The sequence below is a fragment of the Hetaerina americana genome, unplaced genomic scaffold, assembly GCF_022747635.1.
Source record: "Hetaerina americana unplaced genomic scaffold, ioHetAmer1.1.p SCAF_1, whole genome shotgun sequence".
NCBI classification, from domain to species: Eukaryota; Metazoa; Arthropoda; class Insecta; order Odonata; family Calopterygidae; genus Hetaerina; species Hetaerina americana.
In genome coordinates, this window is record NW_027286069.1 from 61,159,960 (window position 1) to 61,164,859 (window position 4,900).

A 4,900-nucleotide genomic window follows, 5' to 3' on the forward strand; every position below is an offset into this window, starting at 1 on the left:
TGGGATGATCCTGTGGAGGCAGGTCGCCCGCGGGCCAACCCCGCCCCGCCCATTCCTCTTTCCTTACACCTTCCCATAGTTTCCCTCACACCCTCGGAGCCCTCTTCATCCCCCGCATCTCCCTACTCTCCTGGCTGAAGGCTGCGGGATGCCTATGGGTTATAGCTTCGCAGGCGTGTTCCTCGACATCAGTGCTCGGCGAAGGAATGGCGTTTTTTGTTAAAGGGGGAAATTAACCCCCTGATTAACGCCCCCGCTCACGTTAACCTCCGTTTTCTCCAATGTAATTAGATCGAAGTATTATTTGGGAAATTTATGTGTTGGCTATGTGCATACTTGAAGATTTATTGAGTCATATGTCCTTATCCTTGAAGTTGGCAGGTTGCTTTCAATGATATATTTTCCTACTTTTATGGAGTGTGGAGAACACTTTTACTATAATGTCCTTTCTTTATTTCTCAAAGAAATATTGGAGTAAGGACTTCTGCTGGGTGATAGTGATGCTCAAGGTCTCTGGTTGTACTCTGCATTGGGCCATCTCTCACGACAACATTTTTACAGCCATTTAAGCCAGACGTTTATAACAAGTCGGTTGGAATGGATGCAAAACTGTCATCACAACTGATGGACCAACGCGGAGGAAAACCCGAGAGACTTTTTCATCATAAGGGTATTTATTTTATAGTCCTCTGGTGCATAGATCGATCGACCAGTGTCAAAAACGAATCTCGTGAATTGACCCATTCAGAATATGGAAAGTCCCTGTCTTTATTCTTTTTTAGAGACGGTAGTTCCATGATTTTTGCTACCCAAAACTCCCACATAAAAAGTTTTTATTGGTGAGTTCATAAATGCCACAACCAGGAACAATTGGTCAGTAGCCGAGTGCTTTTCGATGGGTTAAGTAAAGCCTGTATCCCAAAACAATTCGCGGTCATAGTGGTGTTTCTGCATGCTGCAAAAATGTCTTAGTAGGTAAGTATTTCTTCTGTACCATACAACAATGCTTACGTTACTAGGTTAGAAAAGGTGATTGATATCAGAGTTATGTTGAAAATATTGCACTAGGCTAATATTTCTCACGTACAACTATCAAAATGGCGTTTGCAGTCATGTGTATACCTCAATACCTAGATGCTGATTTCACAAATACTAGATAGTATCTTTTTATAATGGCAAATTATGCAAAATCATTTTTATTTCTACCGGATAGTAGTCTTATTTGGGCAGTGAAATCTTAGCTAATTTTATGGTACTATATCCCTGGATACGATTTTTATTAAATATTATCAGTAAGCTTGCTTGTGCTTAGAAATGGATGCTATGAAATCTTATCAGTATCCTGATGACCAATGAGATTCCACCACATCCCTCTATACGTAAGTCTCCGTGAAAAAAGAATTTAGAGTCTCGGTAGTTTTTTGGAAAATGTTGGATGGGCTCTTTACATGGTTAATATGATGTATATTCAAAATTGTTTGCCAAGGAGCACTTGCATTAGAGTTTAAGAATATGTTTTTATAGCATACTCCATACTTAATTGATTCATTTTTATCTATGGTTCCGTGTGACTTCAGTGTATAAGTTACCGAAAAAATTATATTCTTTAGAATGAGGTTGTTATTTCTAATAAATTATATTTGAATTAGAAATGGTACTTATATGTCTCATGAGGATAAATTAATCTATTCGGTTCTTTTAAAATATCTGCCACTCCCTGAATTTGAAATTTTTGAGATTTCCAAACCACTTGTCACCATGAAAAGCGATGTTCACATTTGTCTCCGTTTTCTTCTGTCAAGGGATCTTATTGATGTAATATATGCTCTTTTTTCTACATTTGCCTACAGTATATTATGATGGCTTATAATGAGAAATCGTGATTTTTTTGGGGGGAATTGGGAAATATTGTCGTTTTATCTTACAGTTTTCGTCTCCTCCATTGGTAGAGGATATATTTGTCATAGATTCATATTTCTTTAAAGTTCCTTCGTTATTAATAAATATCTATCCTCATTCGTCAGTATGTTTTACAGCCTCATTGCCTCATAAATCTCATTGCCTTAATTATGTGCATATTAGATGATTGGGTTTGCTAAGGTCATTTTACTCGGTTCCATTCATGCTTTATAATGACATTCCCCTTGAGTATCAAACAGTTTTTGATAGTTTATATTTTCACAGCATTTAGCTTTGTTTGTTGCGTAATTCATAACGACGAAATGTCCTAATCTAAAGTTACCGCCACAGCATGCACTAGGACTTCGAGCTTGAGCCTAGGCTTGGATTTTAAACACTGGATATCACCATTTGTCATCTAGAGCATTTCTTTTCACGTACGTAGAAGCACGATTTAAAGTAGCATTCGTCTGCTAACCATAATATCAATCAAAATAATGTCTGTGTCCTCTGTCCTAATTGCAAATTGGTAATCCTTTGTTAAGTTGGTTCAACGTGCGATAGCTACTCATAAATTAAAATATTTCGCTCTCCGAATTGGAAATAATTTATGATCATGCTGACAATTTTTCTTGCTTTTAATTTTTTTTTCTTTTTTATTTAGCTTTCGGTCGAGTCTAATTTTTTTAAAGACAAAAACAATCCCGTTTGGTGGAAATGAGGGTGTTCGAGAAGGTTTTATAAAATATAAGAGTTAAAGAAGTGTTAAAATATCTCTTAAAAATTCATACTGTGCCTTCGGTTGGAATAAATAGTATTTTATGAAAAAGCAACGGTTATCTTCTTAAACGCCTGACTAGATTGCAAGTAATGGTCACATTATTCAAAATTTCAATTGCAAATGACGCGGTTGTTTGTGCGAAGTTACTCCCAATCACAAGTTCTAAGGTGATTATACAATGAGATAGATATTGCGTGTGCCGAAATTTGGGGAACATTAATGTTTTCTAATGATGTCTAAGATATTACATGTCTAACTCCGTAATTTTTTTGAGACTAGATTAAAAGCATTGGAGGTAAATTCTAATATTGGTAAGAGAGATAATTTACTTTTTTCAGTGCAAACCGAATGAAAAGAGAAATGTAAATGAGAAAAAGATCCATCTTTAAGATATCCATCAATATTCAGCTTATTTTGTCTTGAAATCCTCTGTGATAGTAGTTACGGTGACAGCCTGGGATAGTGTCTCTTTAATTGTGTCTTTTATAGCAGTGTTTTAGGTGAAATCATACTTTCCCTTCTGCTATTTCAATTTCGCTGTGGTTATATCTTGTCAATAGGTGGAAATGAGTGTTTTGGTGAATATGCGTATGATTAGAACTGTGTTGGTGATTTACAACTTCCTTCGCTATGATTTAAAGTTGACAGCGAGGGATAGTATCTGGCCGTGTTCAATTACTGAAATTGTGAAGCGAGTTTCCTCGCAATTGACGTTTATTACTTTCTCAAGGTAGCAGAGTAGATACGCAGCGTATCTTAATCCCTTGCCAGTACATTTTTAGTGCTTCATTGTTCACGAGGAGACGAGAGGTAATCATTGTCTGTTATCAGTTGATGGCATGCAAATTCGCGAAATCGTAAATTTAAGCTATGCCTAATTTATGACTGATTTGGAAGTTTTGAGCCAACACTTGCATTTTTTTAGATTTATGCTAGCAAAAATATGATCACAATAAGTCTCTGGGCTTTACTTTAATGTAGATAAGCAATATTTTGCGCCTCTTTGTTAATAAAGATAGCTTTTTTAGCGTTCTTGAGTGAAAACTTTAATACTTGTTTTATTTTGAAAAATGGTAATTGCTTAATTGTAATGCCTTTTTTTGATGAAATAGTCTCTCCGGAAGTTGTACTAAGTTTGAATGACGCCAAGTGCAAGTTAAATTGCTCGGTTTTATTTTTCTTCATTTTAAAGCTAGATCATTGGATCCTACGGACTTAATTAAAAATAAATAGTAACTGTTTTTTAAGAGATGAGCATTCATAATATGAGTGTTAATATTCTCGAATTTAATGATTGTAAACGAAAAGGAATGATAATTAATTTCAGTCATACATTATAATTCGTTGTTTGATTTATTCTTTATATTTTACACCTATAGTATGATGGTTTTTATTTGTTACAAATTAATTGTATACATGGTATACTGGAAACTATGTGTCGGATATGTGCTACTTATCTCTTATAAAACGCCAAAGATGGTATGATAAGTTGTGAGCATGAATACTTGTGTTTTTAGACGTGTGTTTTTGATACAGTAAACAACTTGATATTTTATCCATGATTATCATCGGCGGCGAGAATAATCGAATCACATCTTTTGTAATCGAAATTCCAGAAACTGTCTATTGCTTAGTTATCTTTGCAAAATTTGTGGAGTAATTTAACCTGAAGCTGATGTTATGATAACCGGGAGCTCTATAAGTATTATGGTTTGCATAAATTAATTAGTGTTTGCTCTAATTCCGCATTGCAGAATATGAAATGGGATATGCTGTTACATGGTCAGCTAAAAGCTGTACTGTTTCTTCCCGTGGCGTTGAATCGGATTCGGTATGTTCACTATCCGTGTTAAGGTGGTTAAAGTAAAAGGTTCTTACTGTGGCTCCTTTTCCGTCAACACGTACTAAGGAAGGAACTCATGATATTTATTATTTATGTAGCATCATATTTTAATGAAGAAGGTAAATGAAACCACACAAAATTTGCAAAAGTTATTAATTATTCTACCTGGATATCTTGGGTTAATGACGGGAGAACCTAGCAGTTTTTCTTTCCTGTTTATTGGTTTTCATTCATTCCACGAGCATAAATTTCTCATTAATGCCCACCTCAACGTCTCTGAATATTTCTCTCATTAATAATCCTCGGAATGACGAAGTTTCTCCGTAATGGAAGATATTTCGATGGCTAAATTTTCCCGAAATTCCGCCGCTTCGCTC